This window comes from Carcharhinus amblyrhynchos, chromosome 7 (assembly GCF_965287045.1).
Source record: "Carcharhinus amblyrhynchos chromosome 7, sCarAmb.v2.hapA, whole genome shotgun sequence".
Classification (NCBI taxonomy): domain Eukaryota; kingdom Metazoa; phylum Chordata; class Chondrichthyes; order Carcharhiniformes; family Carcharhinidae; genus Carcharhinus; species Carcharhinus amblyrhynchos.
The window spans coordinates 17100745-17120852 of record NC_137330.1 but is presented as its reverse complement, the minus strand read 5'-3'; the positions used below and the strand labels follow the sequence as shown (position 1 = coordinate 17120852).

General features: G+C 43.3%; 1 protein-coding gene and 1 pseudogene across 4 annotated transcripts in view; both read right to left on the bottom strand.

Annotated features, from left to right (window-relative positions):
• The window catches only part of LOC145344813 (uncharacterized), a 1415987-nt gene that overhangs the window by 851345 nt on the left and 544534 nt on the right, over positions 1–20108 (bottom strand). The gene's annotated exons all lie outside the window — the stretch shown is intronic.
• LOC145345794 (U2 spliceosomal RNA) lies at positions 9384–9549 on the bottom strand (annotated as a pseudogene).

Here is a 20108-nt window from a genome sequence, read left to right as displayed (position 1 = left end):
TGAGCAATCCAGAGACCCAGGGTGTAGTCTGGTGACCCAGGTTCAGCAAAAATCTGGAATTAAAAGCCTCATGAGGACCATGAAACCATTGTCAATTGTCCAAAGATCTCATCTGGTTCACTAATGTCCATTAGGGGAAGGAGATCTGCCATCCTTACCTCAAAGTCACCTTACAAGTTGAGTCTTGCTTCCATAGATATTGATGTCAAGAGACTTACATCACCACCTGTCATGCTCCATTAATGCAGTTTCCAAACAGACCTCTACAATATAAATGAACTGAAATAATTTATCACACAATCTTCCAGAAAAGCACCTCAGCACCTTTCCTTTGCTCTGGCTAAATGGCCAATTATCTAATTCATGATCAATTATCAGGTTATGAAGCGTCTGATCACAAGAGGTTTTGAAATCACACTCTTTCAATTCTTCATCAGTCTTTGAGTTAACAGAGGAAAATACATTTTCTCCTCTGGTTTATCTTGTATTAAATTTTGATAATGAATCTATTATACGGATAGTCTATATTCAAATCCTTTTGCGTTTCAGCTCTTCTGCATTATAAAGATGCACGCATCATTGGTTTTACCTTTTAATATTCATAGCAGTCAATCGATAATATAAATATGCACCATGCAGTTTTTCAGGAATTCTGACACATGCTGCAAATAAATGGTAGAATTCAAACTGGCGATTCCACATTCATGGAGTTACAATGGCTCTCTGATGGAATTAAATACTTTAAGCATTTTGAGATGTCTGTCATTGTTTGACGTACTTTTTGTGTCCTGAGGAAAGTAATATTATTTTGAGGAATGTCTGGATCAGGATCCTGGATCCACAGCTCAGGAAATGCCACTGTTCAAACGAATGGGAAAGATGAGGTAGGTCAAGACTGAGTCATGTCAATTCTCCATTTGAAAGGGCAGCACAGTGGCACAGTGTTTAGCCAACTGCCTCCCAGCTCCAGTGATCCAGGTTCAATTCAGGCCTGAGGTCACTGTCTGTGCGGAGTTCGCACGTTCTCCCCAGGGGTTTCTTCCGAGTGCTCCGGTTTTCCCACACAGTCCAAAGATGTGCAGATTAGGTGGACTGGCCATCCTAAATTGCCCCTTAATGTCAGGGGGACTAGCAGGGTAAATGCGTGGGGCTCAGGGGAGAGGGCCTGGGTGGGATTGTTATCAGTGCAGGCTCGATGGACCGAATGGCCTCTTTCAGCACTGTAGAGATTCTAGGATTTAAAAACCTACACTTTTCAAACAGAAGCACTTTGTTTTTCTAAAAGGTCCTTAGTTGGCTTGGACTGCCTCTTCACAGCGACTGATGCTGTATCACAAAATAAGAAATGTGCGGCACGGGAGCACAGTGGTTAGCACTGCTGCTTCACAGCTCCAGGGACCGGGGTTCGATTCCTGGCTCGGGTCGCTGTTTGTGCGGAGTTTGCACATTCTCCTCGTGTCTGCGTGGGTTTCCTCCGGGTGCTCCGGTTTCCTCCCACAGTCCAAAGATGTGCGGGTTAGGTTGATTGGCCATGTTAAAAGTGCCCTTTAGTGTCCTGAGATGTTTAGGTTAGAGGGATTAGTGGGTAAAATATGTAGGGATATGGGGGTAGGCCTGGGTGGGATTGTGGTTGGTGCAGACTCGATGGGCCGAAGGGCCTCTTTCTGCACTGTAGGGTTCTATGATTCTAAGAAGTTAACTGCTGAGCATAGCGGGGAGTGCTATACTATGAATCCATAGGAAGCATGTTAAGATCTTGGCAGGGGCAAGCAAATACTCAATTTTCTCAGTTTTAATTGTTGTCCACTGACTGCTGGTGAAAGCATTTGTTTTGATAGAAGCTGAGGATAAAATCAGAACTGAATAGGGTTCATGTACTCAAATAAAACTAAGAAAGACTTGCATTTAGATAATGTTTTTCATAACCACCGGATATCTCAAAGCACTTTGCAGCCAATTCATACACAGTGAACTCCCACAATCAGCAAAATGTGATAATGGTCAAACGATCTGTTTTGTCATGTTGTGTGAGGGATACATATGGGCTATGATGCCAGGGAGCACTTCCCTGCTCTTCTTCAGGTAGTGCCCAGGGATCTTTTACATCTACCTGAGCAGGCAGATGGGGCTTTAGCTTAACATAGAACATAGAACACTACAGCACAAACAGGCCCTTTGGCCCACGAGTTGCGCCGATCACATCAACACCTATCTATAACCCCCAATCCCATAAAACCCCATATACTCATCCAGAAGTCTTTTAAAAGACCCCAGCGAGTTCGCCTCCACCACCACTGACGGCAGCCGATTCCACTCACTCACCATCCTCTGAGTGAAAATCTTACCCCTAACATCACTTCTGTACTTTCCTCCCCGCACCTTAAATCTGTGTCCTCTCGTAGCGACCATTTCAACCCAGGGAAATAGCCTCTGAGAATCCACCCTATCCATTCCTCTCAACATTTTATTAACATCTCGCTCTTAAGACTGTACCACTGACAGTACGGCATTCCCTCAGTACGGAATTGAAATGTTAGCGTTGATTTGTTCCTTTGGTTCACTAGCACAGTGACTTTGATGACGTATCAGAGTCCTGTAGCACTATAATGCCTATTGTAATGCTCTTTACCTGTCGCCCACCACCCTTGAAGACCAAGGGTCAAGAAAAGGTATTCACGTTCCCTGCCTCCCTTGGCTTCCAATGATTGAACAGCAGCTGGACACAAGGCCTAACCTTCCCTTGCTAATGGAACCTTGCTTGGCTTTGGGTGAATAAAGTGCTGCACATTCAAGTATTCTGTCCTATCTGAACAGCAGGATTTGGGAGAGGGAAGAACATGGAAGTGTGAAGTTCTCATTCCTTTCCAGCAAAATTTGCATTCATCACATGCATTCAATTTTTCATGACATTACATGGGAAATCTACAGTGAATGCAATTCAGAAAAAGAAATGGAGAAGGTACAGGCACAACATGTTCCTCTCAGATGATAGGAAAGAGTAACAGGTCCAGGGATCCATGAATGACAAGAAATATTCAGGATATGATGAGAAGGAAAAGAGAGGCTTTTAGCAGGCGCAAGGGGAGCAAATCAGCAGCGGCATTAATGAAGCACAGAAAGTGCAGGCTAAAGCTTAGAAAAGCAATTAGGAAAGCAAAGAAGATATATGAGAAAGCTGTGGTGGTAAAAATAAGGAAAATCCCAAGATACTGGACAAGAATGTCAATGGAAAGAGGATAACTAGGGAATGTTCAAGGCCTATTAGCGACCAAGGGGGCAATCTGTAGATGGGGCCAGAGGATATTGGTGGAGTGTTAAACAAATACTTTACATCCATCTTCACCCAAGAGAATGAGAATCAAGTTATGGAACTCAGGGAGACGGATTATGAGGTTCTTGAGAAAATTGACTTAGGGAGTGACAAGGTAGTTAGCAGGCTAAAATGTGGATAAATCTCCTGATCTGGAAGATGTAGTGTCCCAGACTGCTGTGGAAAGCAAGAAAGAAGATTGCAGGGGCTCTCACCTAAATTTTTAATTCCTCTATGGCCATGTGGGAGGTGCCAGAGGACTGGAGAACAGCTAATGTGGTTCTGCTATTTAAGAAGGGTTGTGGAGATAAGCTAGGGAACAGACCAATGAGTCTCACATCAGAGGTAGGGAAACTGTTGAAAAAAGTCCTGAAGAAGAGCATCTATCACCATTTGGAGAGGCAAAGATTGATGAAGGACAGTCAACATGGCTTAATTAGAGGAAGTCATGTCTAACAAATTTGACTGAATTTTTTGAGGAGGTGAACAGATGTGTCGATGAAGAGTAGTATAGGTGATGTAGTTTATATGGATTTCAACAAAGCCTTTGACAAGGTCCACATGGAAGACTTATAAAGAAGGTAAAGGCACATGGGATACAGGATAATTTGATAAGATGGATTCAAAACTTAGATGTCAAGTGGCGACAGAAGGTGCTTTAGTGACTGGAAGCCGATGTTGAGTGGCATACCAGAGGTACCTGTTTAGGTCCTGTACTATTCATCACTTATATAAATAACATTGATGACTATGTGGGGGTCGGGCAGTTGGGGGGGTGGGGGGCGGGGTGGGGTGATAAATATTATCACTAATGCCGCTGCTGATTAACTCATGTTCATTCATCTGCTGTCGTAGCATCTGCATGATCTCCCGACATCTTCTCTGGAGTCTTCAACACATCATTGATGAAGACGAACATCTTGCCAGGGCTATCCCCACACCCCCATTTCTTGCTTTCAAACAACCGCACAACCTCAAACAGACCGTTGTTCACAGCAAACTACCCAACCTTCAGGAGAACAATGACCACGACACCACACAACCCTGCCACAGCAACCTCTGTAAGACATGCTGGATCATCAACACGGATGACATCATCACACATGGGAACACCGTCCACCAGGTACACGGCACATAGTCTTGCAACTTGGCCAACGTTGTCTACCTCATACGCTGCAGGAAAGGATGTCCGAAGCATGGTACATTGGGGAGACCATGCAGGCGCTACGACAATGGGTGAATGAACATCGCTCGACAATCACCAGGCAAGACTGTTCCCTTCCTGTTGACGAACACTTCAGCGGTCACGGGCATTCGATCTCTGATCTTCGGATAAGCGTTCTCCAAGGCGGCCTTCACGACACACAACTGCGCAGAGTCGCTGAGCAGAGACTGATAGCCAAGTTCCACACACATGAGGATGGCCTCAACAGGGATCTTGGGTTCGTGTCACACTATCTGTAACTCCCATGACTTTCCTGGGCTTGCAAAATCTCACGAACTGTCCTGTCTGGAGAAAATACACATCTCTCTAACTTATGCTAATACTATCTCCACTCACGTTGTCTGCATCTTTAAGACTTGAATAGCAGGTTAGCTGTAAAGACTTGCATTCTAACCAATATTCTGTAAACTGTGTGTGTCTTTATATGCCCTTCTCTGATCAGAACCCTCCACACACCTGACAAAGGAACACTGTTTCTGAAAGCTTGTGGGATTACTATCAAATAAACTGGTTGGACTTAAACCTGGTCTTGTGAGACTTCTTACCTTGTCTACATCAACAGGGACAAAGTAGAAAGGGCTGAGATCTTCAAGGTTTTAGGTGTCTAAATCACCAACAACCTGCCCTGGCACCCCCATGCCAACACTATACTTAAAAAAGCCAATGCCCCTACTTTCCAAGAAGACAAAGGAAATTTGGCATGTCAGCTATGACTCTCACCAACTTTTACAGATGCACCATAGAGAGCATTCTTTCTGGTTGTATCTCAGCTTGATATGGCTCCTGCTCTGCCCAAGACCGCAAAAAACTACAGAAGGTTGTGAATGTAGCCCAGTCCATCACGCAAACCAACCTCCTATCCAGTGACTCTGTCTTCACTTCCCACTGCCTCGGCAAAGCAGCCAGCATAATTAAGGACCTCACGCACCCTTGACATTCTCTCCTCCACCTTCTTCCATCGGGAAAGAGATACAAAAGTCTAAGGTCAGGTACCAACCAACTCAAGAACAAGTCTTTCTTGCTGCCATCAGGTTTTTGAATGGACTTACTTTGCCTTATGTTGATTTTCTCTATGCCTTAGCTATGACTGTAATGCTACATTCTGCATTCTCTCTTTTCCTTCTCTATGAATAGTAGGCTTTGACTGTATAGCACGCAAGGAACAATACTCTTCATTGTGTGTTAATACATGTGCCAATAATAAATCAAATCAAGTTGATAGGCTGAAGAACCTCTGCTGCACTGTGTTTTTGTGATTCAGAGACATTCAGAATTTATAGCAGAGGAACTGAAATTGAGTGCAACAAACCTATATCAGTGTTTATGCCCCACATAAGCTTCCTCTAATTCATTTCATCCCACTCATTCTTCCATTTCTTTCTCATTCATGTACTTAACTATCTTCCCCTAAAATGCATCTCAACCAATCTGCGGCAGCAAGTTTCACATTTTCCTGCTCTTCTGTTTCTCCCCAGTTCGTTATTGGATTTATGAACAATTTTCTTATTTCCATAGGACTTCCTTCTGAACTCCCACAATAATTGCTCAATGACATTCAACTTTATTTTTCTCCTGGGCTATGTTAATCAGTCAATCCTTTGCGCTAACCCAGATGAGAGCTCACGCTGCTTTGTAGGAGAACAATTTCCATTTTTGCATCAGATATCAGTAACAAATACATTCAGCCAGGTTCTGAGCAGTTTGAGACACAGTAAATCTCTTCCTATTCAGTCCGATAATGGCTGGCAATTTTCTGTCATTGTGCATGATTCAGCAACCAAATCATAGGATTGCAAGATTTTGCAATATATAGTTTCATTTAAGGTGTTTTTCTTTGAGAGAAGGATGGAGAGAAAAAGAAAATCAATCAGTGATCACACATCATTACTGTTTCTCAAGCAGCACTATTCTGCAGACGTGACGAAAGGTTCAGTAAATTCACTGAGGAACGTGCAATATTTTTGCAAAATGGCTGGGCAAATAATTTGTGAAACCGCTTTTTATTCCCTCCAATGTCCTTGTCAAATGCACGGTATAATAAGTTGGAAGTTGGCCTCTCATAGTGCTAAGGAGACATGCCACAGATAATGTCAAAACAACATGGACACATTGATTTATTCTTGTCACATGTATTAGCATACAATGAAAAGTGCTGTTTCTTGTGCTCAATACAGACAGAGCACACCATTCATAAAGAAAAAAACAAGAGAGTGCAGAATGTAGTGTTACAGCCATCGCTAGGGTGTAGAGAAAGATCAATGTTTTTCAAGGTAGGTCCTTTCAAAAATCTGATGGCAGCAGGGAAGACCTGTTCTTGAGTTAGTTGGTACGTGATCTCAGTCTTTTGTATCATTTTCCTGATGGAAGAAGGTGGAAGAGAGAACGTCTGGGATGTATGCAGTCCTTAATTATGCTGGCTGCTTTGCCGAAGTAGTGGAAAGTGTAGACGGAGTCAATGAATGGGAGTTTGGTTTGCCAGATGGATTGGGCTACATTCACCACCTTTTGTAGTTTCTTGGGCAGAGCAGAAGCCATACCAAGCCGTGATACAGTCAGAAAGAATGTTTTCTATGGTGCATCTGTAAAAGTTGGTGAGATTCATTGCTGACATGCCAAATTTCCTTTGTCTTCTGAGCAAGTAGAGGCATTGGTGGGCTTTCTCAACTATAGTGTAGGCATGCGGAGGGGTGGGGCGGTGGTGGTAGGACAGGTTTTTGGTGACCTGACACCTAAAAACTTGAAGCTCTCAACCTTTTCCACTTCGTCCCTGTTGACGTAGATGGGGCATGTTCTCCCCTAAGCCTCCTGACAATCTCTTTTGTTTTGTTGACATTGAGGGAGAGATTATTGTCGCCGCACCAGTTCACAGGGTCATAGAGGTTTGCAGCATGGAAACATGCTCTTCGGCCTAACTTGTCCATGCTGCCCTTTTTTTATAAACCCTGAAGCTAGTCCCAATTGCCCATATTTGGCCCATATCTCTCTCCACTCATCTTACCCATGTAACTCTCTAAATGCTTTTTTAAAGACAAAATTGTATCCGTCTCTACTACTACCTCCAGCAGCTTGTTCCAGACACTTATCACCCTCTGTGTGAAAAAATTGTCCCCCTGGACACTTTTATATCTTTCCCCTCTCACCTTAAACCTACACCCTGTAATTTTAGACTCGCCTACTTTTGGAAAGAGATATTGACTATCTAGCTGATCTATGCCCCTCACTATTTTATAGATCTCTATAAGATCACCTGTCAGCCTTGTCCAGAGAAAAAAGTACCAGTCTATCCAGCTTCTCCTTATAACTCAAACCATCAAGTGTCAGTAGCATTCTAGTAAATCTTTTCTGCACTCTTTCTAGTTTAATAATATCATTTCTGTAATAGGGTGATCAGAACTGTACATAATATTTCAAGTGTGCCTTACCAATGTCTTGTGCAACTTCAACAAGGCATCCCAACTCCAGTATTCAATGTTCTGACCGATGAGACCAAGTATGCCAAATGCCTTCTTCACCACTCTGTCCACCTTTGATCCCACTTTCAAGGAACTATGAACGTGTACCCCCAGATCACTTTGTTCTGTAACTCTCCTCAACGCCCAACAATTAACTGAGTAAGTCCTGCCTTGGTTCAATCTACCAAAATACTCAGGTTTAGGTCTGCCCATGTTGTTTTGTTTTGGTCAATTTAAAGGGTGCATCTGTTGATGGGTTTATTGGGTGGGCATGACTGGAGACACATGGGGTGCATAGAGGACTGCAACTTGTCATACAGATGCAATTGCCAGTGGTTAACAGGCGCAGTGGCAAAGAGGGCAGGGTTGAGGGGTTGATGAAGAACGAAAAGAACAGAAAGCAAGTAAGAAATTCACCCTAACTGGAGGGATCGCTTCTGAGAGAGATGGTATGGGATTGATGGGGCAATGAGGATAGTAAGAGTAGGGTGTAGAGAGCACAGAAGGGATGGAAGGAATGGGCTTGGAAGGCATGACAGGAGTGGCATGAGAAATATAGGGTGGAAAGGAGGATAACATGGCAGGGAGGGGATGGCATGGGATTATTGGAATGATGGAATTCGATAAATGCGACAAAATGGTGGGGTCAGTCATTTGATACAAGGTATTATTCAAAAAATGTTCTTTGTGTAAAAAAAAAATCAATTTTGAATGGAAAATGTTTTGGAAAAGTTATCAGGTAAATTAAATAATTACATCAGCTTTGATTCTGAACAACGAAGATGATAGTACTCCGCATAGTCTCCAAATATTCTATATATCGGCAATGCACAGATCACCACACAATATAAATGCAAGGAAGGAGCAGTAACAATGTTCATACAAAATATAAATCCTGAACAAGGATACTGTCATGGAACAAGATTGGTAGTTAGAAAGCTGTTTTCTTCAATGATAGATGCTGAAATTATAACAGGCAGTATTCAAGAAGCTGGAATGTTTATTCTTTGAATAATAGAGTCTGTCAACAGTAAACCTGCCTTCTCTACCTAGGAAAACAATTCTCAACTAGACTTTCATTTCCTATGAAGTCATAAGGCCAGGCTCTTGAGAAAATTTGTGTTTATATTCTTCACCTTGTTGTTGCACATGGCTAACTATATGTCGTTCTACTTTCCCTGATGTACATGCAATTTTCCAGTAGTTAGCAGGGGTTTCAATGCTATTAAACTCATTAGTCAATGAATAACTTGAAATCCTGGATTTAAAGATGTCCTGTTGCAATAAAAGCACAACTTTGACCGCAGATATTTTGAAGGGTTCTGCTATTCATAATACGAATAGAGAGAGTCAGCTTGGATTTTTGAAAGGGAAATCAAGCTTGAAAGTGTTTTTTTAATATTTCACTCCATTCTTGAAGTTACAAAACCAATGAACAGAGTGGATCAGGCAGACCCAAATCCATCCCCTGGCTTACTCCAAAAAACAAATTAAAACAGGTATTGCACCACATCCTCGGAATGATCCGACACTTGATCTTAGCTGAAAGGCTGAGAAGCGATAATGGGAAATTGTGAGGTTATTTGCTGTTAGAAAGGGACCTGAGGGGTGATTTTTTTCACACAGATGGTGTAGTGTATATAGAACAAATTGCTGAAGGAGGTTGGAACCGCAGGTTCAATCACAACATTGAAAGGGCATTTGGACAGGTACATGGATGGGAAAGGTTTAGAGGGATATGGGCCAAACACAGGAAAATGGCAATCATTCAGTTTTGGAAGCTAATTGGCGTGGAAGAGTTAGGACAAAGGCCTATTCTGGGCTGTAAATCTCTGTGACTCAATGAAATAGAAAAATAGAACTTTGTAAAATAGTGAGAGTCCATTATGGATTTCGATTGTGCTTGTACATGAAATACAGAAATTTAATATTCAGGTAGAGCAAGCCATGGTCTTACTGAATGTCAGTACAGCCTTAAAGCACATATGGTCAACTCGTATTCCTATTTCTGATGTTTTAACTTTGAATACCTCATGCCACAGCTGCACTACACTTTTCTCAAAACCTTCTCAGGTAAAGCTCTACACACCTGAGGGGCATCTGGACTGTAAAAATAGTCCTGACATTGTCCATCGCCCAGTCTGACCAGGACTGGAGCAGGACGTTCAATTCCCATTTCTTCTGGATTCACGTGCGTGTGTGTTAATTCTGCACAAACATGTAATCATGCAAGAGGAACACAGCACCATAATTAAAATATCATCTGCTCTCTTCACAGAGCAGGTAGACACCAATGCTTCTGCAAGGGGCAACGCTACGTCACATTGCCATCGTTTCGCAATTGGAATAAACGGCAACATAAATACATAAAATTTGTGAGCATGATGTGATACTGTTGCTGAGGTAGTGCATGTCAAAAGTGATGGCGGGATTTGAAGGGGTTCATGAATAATAAGGAACTAGTAGATATAATGCAGAGGCCGGTATACAAACCAAGCCCTCCGTTTTAAATGGGGTTGCAGATTTCACTGGGACAAGTTCTGAGGCCTTTCAGATCAATGAGCAATGTGACCAAGTGCCTCCTAACAGTGCTATTTGGGAAGGTACACACTCTGATAGAACATAGAACATAGAACATAGAACATTACAGCGCGGAACAGGCCCTTCGGCCCACAATGTTGCGCCGACCAGTCTTATTTTTAAAAAAAACATTGACCCACTAATCTAAACCAATCCCTTTTCGTCCATAAACCTATCCACCAATCTCTTAAACGCCCCCAAACTAGGCGCATTTACAACTGCAGCAGGCAGGGCATTCCAGTCCCTCACCACCCTCTGGGTAAAGAACCTGCCCCTGACATCCGTCCTATAACTACCCCCCCTTAATTTAAAGCCATGCCCCCTCGTGCTAGATTTCTCCATCCGAGGAAACAGGCTATCACCATCCACCCTATCTAAACCTCTAATCATCTTATATGTTTCTATAAGATCCCCTCTTAGCCGCCTTCTTTCCAGTGAAAACAACCCCAAATCCCTCAGTCTCTCCTCATAGGACCTCCCCTGCATACCAGGCAACATCCTGGTAAACCTCCTCTGCACCCTCTCCAAAGCCTCCACATCCTTCCTGTAATGTGGGGACCAGAACTGCACACAGTACTCCAAGTGCGGCCGCACCAGAGTTGTGTACAGTTGCAACATGACGCTGTGACTCCTAAATTCAATCCCCCTACCAATAAACGCCAAGACACCGTACGCCTTCTTAACAACCTTATCTACTTGATTCCCAACTTTCAGGGATCTATGTACACATACACCTAGATCCCTCTGCTCCTCCACTCTATTCAAAGTCCTCCCGTTAGCCCTATACTCAACACATCTGTTATTCCTACCGAAATGGATTACCTCACACTTCTCCGCATTAAACTCCATCCGCCACCTCGCGGCCCAGCTCTGCAACCTGTCCAAGTCACCCTGCAAACTTCGACACCCTTCCTCACAATCTACCACACCTCCGACTTTGGTGTCATCAGCAAACTTACTAATCCACCCAACTATACCCTCATCCAGATCATTAATAAAGATTACAAACAGCAGTGGCCCCAAAACAGATCCCTGAGGCACACCACTCGTAACCGAACTCCATGATGAATAATTACCATCAACCACCACCCTCTGTCTCCTATCTGCTAACCAATTCCTGATCCAAGTACCTAAATTACCACCAATCCCATACATCTGCATTTTCTGCAGAAGCATACCATGGTGAACCTTAGCAAACGCCTTACTAAAATCCATATATACCACGTCTACTGCCTTACCCCTATCCACCTCTTTGGTCACCTTCTCAAAGAACTCAATAAGGTTAGTAAGGCACAACCTTCCCGCTACAAAACCATGCTGACTATCTCTAATCAATTCATTACTCTCCAAATAACTATAAATCCTATCCCTAATAATTCTTTCTAAAACCTTGCCCACTACAGAAGTAAGACTCACTGGTCTATAATTCCCAGGGAAGTCTCTGCTCCCCTTCTTAAACAATGGGACAACATTCGCTGTCCTCCAATCTTCCGGTACTATACCAGAGACCAACGACGACCTGAAGATCAGAGCCAGTGGCTCTGCAATCACCTCTCTTGCCTCCCATAGAATCCTAGGGTAAATCCCGTCTGGACCAGGGGACTTATCTATTTTCAACCCATCTAGAATATCCAACACATCCTCTGTATCAACTACAATACTTTCTATTTTACACCCCTTCACCCCAGTGACCTCCTCAGCTACATTCATATCGTCCTGCGTGAACACCGAAGAGAAATAATGGTTCAATGCCTCTCCAATCTCTTCCAGTTCCACACACAACTTCCCCCTACTGTCTGTAACTGGCCCTAATCTTGCCCTGACCAACCTTCTGACCAACCACTTATGGCAGCAGCTGCTAGACCATAAGATGTGGGAGCAGAAGTATGCCATTGGTTCAAAGAATTTGCTCTGCCATTCAACTGAGATCATGACTGATCCAATGTGACAAGCCTTAACTCCACTTTCCTGCCATATCCCCCAAACCCTTGGTTCACCTGCTGATTAAAAAGCTGTCCATCACAGCCTTGATGATACCTAATGGCCCAGCCTCTACAGCTCTCTGTGGTAAAGAATTCCACAGATTTACTACCTTGAGGGAAAAAAACTGCTCCTCATTACTGCCTTAAATTACTCTGAGATTATGCTGTCTGGTCCTAGACTCTCCCAAAAGGGGTTACAACCTCTCAGCATCTATTCTGTGAAGTCCCCTGAGAACACTATATGTCTCTATATGGTCATCTTTTGTTCTTCAGAACTCCAATGAGCATATTCACAACCTACTCAATCTCTCCTCATAAGAAAATCCTTTCATGCCTGGGATCAATTTAGCGAACCTTCTCTGGACAACCTTCCATGTCAGTATATTTTCCTTTAGGTAAAGGGACCAAACCTTTTCCCAGGATTCCCAGGTGTGGTCTATCAAGTGTGTTGCATAGTTTAAGCAAGACTTTTCTATTTTTATACTCCGTTCCTTCTGAAATAAAAGCTAACATTCCATTTGCCTTCTCTGTTACTTGCTGAACTTACATGCTAGCTTTTTGTGCTTTATGCACAAAGACCCCTAAATCTCTCTGTGCTGCAACTTTCTGCAGTCTTTTCCCATTTAAATAATATTCAGCTCCTTCATTTTTCCTACCAAAGTGCATAACTTCACATTTTCCTACACTATATTCCATCTGCCAAGTTTTTGCCCATTCATTTAATCTGTCTATATCCCTCTGTGGGTTCTTTATATTATCTTCACCACTTGCCTTTCCACCTATTTTTGGGTCATCCACAAACTTGGCCATTTAATTCTCTTAACCAAATCATTTATATATATTGTAAATAATTGTGGCCCCAGCACTGATCCTGTGGCACTCTGTGTATAGAAGTTGGCATATGATGTTGCGGTTATATAGAATGTTGGTTAGGCCACATTTGGAATACTGCGCCCAGTTCTGGTCACCACACTACCAGAAGGACGTAGAGGCTTTGGAGAGAGTGCAGAAAAGGTTTACCAGAATGTTGCCTGGTCTTAGCTATGAGGAGAGATTGAGCAAACTAGGGTTGTTCTCGCTGGAAAGATGGAAGTTGAGGGGCAACCTAATAGAAGTTTATAAAATTATGAAGGGCATAGATAGAGTGAACAGTTGGAAGCTTTTTTCCCAGGTCGGAAATGACAAACACAAGAGGTCACAAGTGTAAAGGCGGGGGGGGAGGTGAGGTTCAATACAGATATGTGGGAGATGTATTTTACACAGAGGGTGGTGGTGGTCTGGAATGCACTACCAAGCAAGATGGTTGAAGCAGACACACTAGGATCATTTAAGACTTATCTAGATAGCCACATGAATAGACTTGGAATAGAGGGATACAAACGGATGGTCTAATTAGGAACACATGATCGATGCAGGCTGGGAGGGCTGAAGGGCCTGTTCCTGTGCTGTATTGTTCTTTGTTGGTTCTTTATTACATGAGCCTACAGTGCTTTTTTTTAAAGTTTATTTATTAGTCTCACAAGGAGGCTTACATTAATACTGTAGTGAAGTTATTGCGAAAATCCTCGGGTTGCCACACTCTGGCGCCTGTTCGGGTACACTGAGCATGGCCAATCCACCTAACCAGCACGTCTTTTGGACTGTGGGAGGAAAATGAAACACCTGGAGGAAAGCCACACAGACACAGGGAGAATGTGCAGACTCCGCACAGACAGCATTCCAAGCTGGGAATCAAAGCCAAGTCCCTGATGCTTTGAGGCAGCAGTGCTAACCACTGTGCTGTTTCTACTCCCATTAGTTCAACAAAAACCCTGAGAAAATCTCTTCTTGCCTGTACATTATGTTTGCTGTCAAGTTATGCTTACTATAATTTTCATGAATTATTAATTTAATTCCCACAACCTTTTAGTATTCACATTTTTTTAAGTACGGAATTGCTTGCATAAATTTTGAAGAATTGCTCTGTTCTTTATTTGCATACATGTCCCCTGTTGTTCCAACATCATCTGTGGTGTTTTGCCACACTTGTCTCCATAGCATGACAACAACAACTTGTTTTATTTTTTTCATGGGATGTGGGCATTAGTGGCTAGGTCAGTACTCATTGCACAATGTGGTGGTGATGGTGGTGAACTGCCTTCTTGAACCACGGCAGTCCATGTGGTGTAAGTACGCTCATGGTGCAGTTAGCGGGGGGGAGTTCCAGGATTCTGACCCAGCGACAGTGAAGAAATGCCGATATATTTCCAAATCAAGTTGGTGCGTGACTTGGAGGGGAGCCTTCAGGTGATGATGCTTCCATGCGTCTGCTACTGTTGTTCTCTAGATGATAGAGATTGTCATTTGAAAGGCTTGCCTTTTAACATAATGCAGTTGACAAGGAAAGAGTATGGGAACAAGTAGGCTTCAGAAATTTTCTTCGATGCCTTTTTAGGCAGACACTTTGCATATAGTATGTTCCCACTAACAACAATGAAATAAACAGTTGGATCATCTGTTTGTGTGATCTTGGTTAGCGGGAGCTCTTGTACTTAAGGAGGCAATGTTTCTATCTCTGAGCTCGAATCCCACTCCAGAATTTGTTGGTCATGATGCAGTTCAAGGAGGTTGGTTTTCATGGTCATTCCTCCAAAATGTCGCCACTATTCAAAGAACAAAGAACAAAAACAGCCCTTCGGCCCAACGAGCCCGCGCCGCCATCCCAACATCACCAGTACCCCCCCTCCACCCATGACCCTTGTCTATTGTTTTTGGCATTCCACATTGAGGGAAACTAATTTAGGGACAATTTATTACCTCCAATCAGCCTAACAGCACATCTTTGGGGTGTGGGAGGAAACCAGAGGACCCGGAGAAAACCCACGCAAGCACGGGGAGAATGCGCAAACTCCCACAGACACCGGCCCAAATCCATGTGTCTGCACAGCAATCAGCGATAGTCATTGAGCTGTCGTCTTGCCCAGTATCTGGTCCAGTTTAGGCACACACTAACGACATGAAGCACTAGGCCAATCTCGAACAACCAAGAGCAGCCCAAGTACGACCCATCACATGTCGAACAACATGGCGGACCGACTTAAAATCTGTGAATTAAAGGGAAAAACAAAGCACGTGCGTAAATACAAAATGACATTGATTATCGGACAAATATCTGCTGGGCCACCAGACAGAACTCTTCTGCAAGGCATGGGGTCTTTTAATCGAGATGAGGGGACAGATGGAGCCGGTTTCATATCTCATCTGAGGGACAGCACTAGTAGCAGTGCAGCACTTCCTCAGTGTTATATCGCAGCGGTTCATCCGAGGTCGATGCGCTCAACCTGGATTGAAACCTTAACCTACTCACTGCTTCTCCAGAGGATTTTGTGCCTCAATTACAATCTTTAATTCACCTGCAAATTTTATGGTTTAGCAAAACACTGAGCAAGAGGAGTGTGCAATAGGAAACTCAGTCACAGAGAGTGAGGCAGATGATTCAAAACCCTCAAAATATTTAAAGAATAAAGTTTATTTGATAGTTCACAAGTAGGCTTACATTAACACTGCAATGAAGTTACTGTGAAAATCTCCTGGTTGCCACACTTAGGCGTCTGTTTCGATGCACTGAGGGAGAATTTAGCGTGGCTAATCCATCTCATATAATCTACAGCACGGAGGCAGGCCCTTTGGCCCAAACTGGTTCATGTATATCTTTCAGACTTTGGGAGAAAACTGAAGCACCCGGAGGAAACCCACGCAGATATGGGGGGAACGTGCAAACTCCGCACAGACAGTGACCCCAGCTGGGGATTGAACCAACATCCCTGTTGGTGTGAGGAGGCAGTGCTAACCACTGAGAACATCGTTCTAACTATTTCCTTATTGCCCTGCTCAATTTTACCTTCATCTTTGGAGGATGCATGCCCAGATCCAACATGTAGAGAGTTTATTTCTGTTGTGTGAATGTTTATGTAAAATGTGCATTCGTTTACGTATTCCCATGATCGGTACACAGCAAGTGACGTTTTGTAGCGTGGCAGTTCTTATCAGTGTGTAAGAGGCTCCTGAGGATCTTTTGGTAAACCTTTTTAAGTTGTACTCCTTGGTCACCACTCCTACACAACCCAGCAACTTTACAATCTGTTCAAATTTACAGCAAGCCTTCCCAACTCTATCCAATATCCCTGATGGTGTCAGTTTGCAATAATCAAGAGTCATCATTTCATGTATAAAGTGGGGCAACAGAGGTGGGGAAGTGGGAGAGGGATGGAGAGAAAAGATTGAGAGAGATGGAGACAGAGGCCAACAGAGAAAGCAAAGGACACAGGCCGATAATAATGGGTTATAGAAAGAGGTGGAGATTCAGAGGGGCTATCTTGACTTTGGGTCTTAGTGTGAGGTGGGCCCCTATGATTTAGCTGCCCAGCTTTTGGTGCAACTCAGATGGTGCAACAGGAAGGAAGAGTCACTGAGGGAAAAGAGGGAAGGACAGAAAATTTAGAAAGTTAACTTTCTCTACAGGCAACAGCTGTCCCTTTCTGGGACCGACACTATTGCAAATAGTTTTGGACACTGATACCAATGCTTCCTGCAACAGGTTATTGAGTTTTCTTAAACAGCCGGGGCAGGGATTTCCCGGCATGCCTCGTAACCCCGTTGTCAAATAGAGAGCAGTGACACCCCCTCCCCACCACTCGGGCCTAAAAGATCAGCTCCTGGTCTTAGATGTGGTATAGCAATTCCCTCAGCACAGTTAACACTCATAGTCATCTTCCCACAGTAAGAAATTTGGGGGACATTTTACTCTGTTATAGCTATTATATAAATGTAATATTTCGCTGTTGGCAGGTTACTGCCAATGTGCATCAAGTGAGGCCATATAATGGGAAAATGTGGGACAGGTTTACAATTATATGTTTTTTTTATATCTAGATTTTTAACTCTTTATTAAGCTTGGGACACTGAAACTACACTTTAAGGGGAAGCACGGTGGATAGCGCTGCTGCCTCACAGCACCGGGGACCTGGGTTTGATTCCTAGCTTTGGTCACTGTCTCTGTGGAGTCGGCACGATCTCTCGCGTCTGCATCAGTTTCATCTGGGTACTCCAGTTTCCTTCCACAGTCTGAATGACATGCTGGTTAGGTACATTAGCCGGGCTAAATTTGCCCTCAGCATACCCGAACAGGCAGCGGAGTATGGTGACTAGGGGATTTTCACAGTAACTTCATTGCAGTACTAATGTAAGCTTACTTGTGGCACCAATAAATAAATATTAAAATTAAACAGTATGGTTAGATTTCCATATCAATAATGAATTATCAGGGTATTTCCTCTCGCAGAAAGCTAACAGTTATGGTTACTCATGGAATTGCAGAAACTGTTCAGCATCTCACTTGCTGCAAAGACATCTGTGTGAGGGATTCAGTTAATCTTAAGAGGCCAGAGCACCTAAAGAGATGACCCAACACAATCAATCTCTCAGCTTTCCTCAGTGGCAAATAGAAAAATATTAAACAACAAAGTCGTCAACTAAAAAGAAAATCCTCTTGTGTTACAAAACCGAGGATGAAATATGTCACCCCCAGTAACAAGTTGCACAAGAGCATTACAGTGACGAGGGCTGACAGCAAAATGTACTGCAAATGTACTTTGCCGAGAAAATGAAAGACGCTATCTTAAAATGGTTTGGCTAATAATCTATTAAAGGTTTCTTCTCAACCCTGCTCCTCTGAAGCTTGGTCTTATACGTTGAGGATGGTAACAGGAACATGGGAATAGACTAGAGCATTCATTGCCTCACTCCTATTCCACATTTCAATTAGATTGAGGCTGATCTGTATCTTAACTCCATCTACCTGCTTTGGTTCCCCCGCTGAACAAATGAAAGATCTACAGCAGTTTTGAAATGCTCAAATAACTTAACTTCAAGACTACTTCCTGTGAAGAAATGTTTCATAAACATCACCCCCTTGCAAGTAGACTGCAGCGTTTCGAGAATACGCAATCGTTTCTGTGTTTCAAGAAGGCGGCTCACCACCAGCTTCTCATGGGCAACTAGGGATGGGCAATAAATGCTGGCTGGCCAGCAACGCCCATGTCCCATGAATGAATAAAAACAAAAGCAATCCAACTTTAACTTTGAGGTTATGTGAGTGGACGCCTCCCCCCATCAGTAAGTAGTTTCTATCTATCCTAACAATTACTATAACCATCCTAAACACCTCAGTTCCATCACCTCTTACTCTTCATACTCAAAAGAATACAGGCAGAGCCTATGTAAACTGTTCTTATAATTTAACCCTTTTAACCATTTATCAACATCCTGAGGGTTACTAATGACCAAAAATTGAACTGGACTAGCCATATAAATACTGTGGCTACCAACGCAGGTCAAAGGCTGGGAATCCTGCAGTGTGTAACTCACCTCCCCAGAGCCTGTCCATGGTCCAGATGGCACAAGTCAGAAGTTTGATGAATACTCTCCATTTGCTTGGTTGAGTGCAGCTCCAACAATGCTCAAGAAACTTAACAGAATCCAGGACAAAGCAGCTCACTTGATTGCTACCTCTTCCACAAGCATTCAAGCCCTTCACCACCAATGCACAGTAGTAGAAGTGTGTACCATCCACAAGATACACTGCTGGAACTTACCAAGTTTCCTTCATCAGCACCTTCCAAACCCATGATCACTACCATCTAGGGGGACAAGGAGAACAGATACATGGGAACAGCACCACTTGAAAATTTCCCTCCAACTCACTCACCATCTTGACTTGGAAATATATCACCATTCCTTTGCTGTCACTGGGTTAAAATCCTAGAACTCTGTCCTTAACAGCACTGTGGGACTGCATCAATTCAAGACGGCAGCTCAACACCACCTTCACAAGAGCAAGTAGGGAATAAAAAAAAAATGCTGATCTAGCCAGTGATGCCCACGTCCTGTAAATAAACTTTGTAAAAAATTCTGGTGAGGTGAACCTTCCTCTTCTCCAAGATCATGCATCCTTCCTGAGGCGCAATTGAACACAATGCTGTAAATGCGGTGATGACAATAGGTGGTAGCACACTCATTCAGGAATAAGTCAAAACCAAGCATGAACACCTTTGTAGAGTAAAAGTAAAGTGCTGGAAAAACTCTGCAAGCTTGGCGGCATCTGTGGAGTGAGAAAAACAGTTCCAGTTTTAAGTCTAATTTGACACATCTTCAGGACTTCAGAAGTCATATTAAAATATTAACTCTGCTTCTCTCTCCACAGATGCTGCCAAGCCTGCCGAGCCTTTCCAGCATTTCCTGCTTTTCTTTCAGATCTCCAGCATTTGCACGATTTGCTTTTACCTTTATAGCGTGTTGCAGCTGGCCACCTCACTTTGACAGTGCAGCCTTCCCTCAGTGCTGCACTGAAGGGTCAAACTGGATTTTGACCTCAAGCCATTTGAGTAGGACTTTGAAAGCATCACCTCCTGAGTCAGAGGTGAGAGAGAGTGTCAACCATTGTACCACAGGTATTATAAACCTCTTTCAAAAGTGTTTCAGTTGAAAAATATGCAGGCAGGTTAAGATCTCTTAAGGCTCAT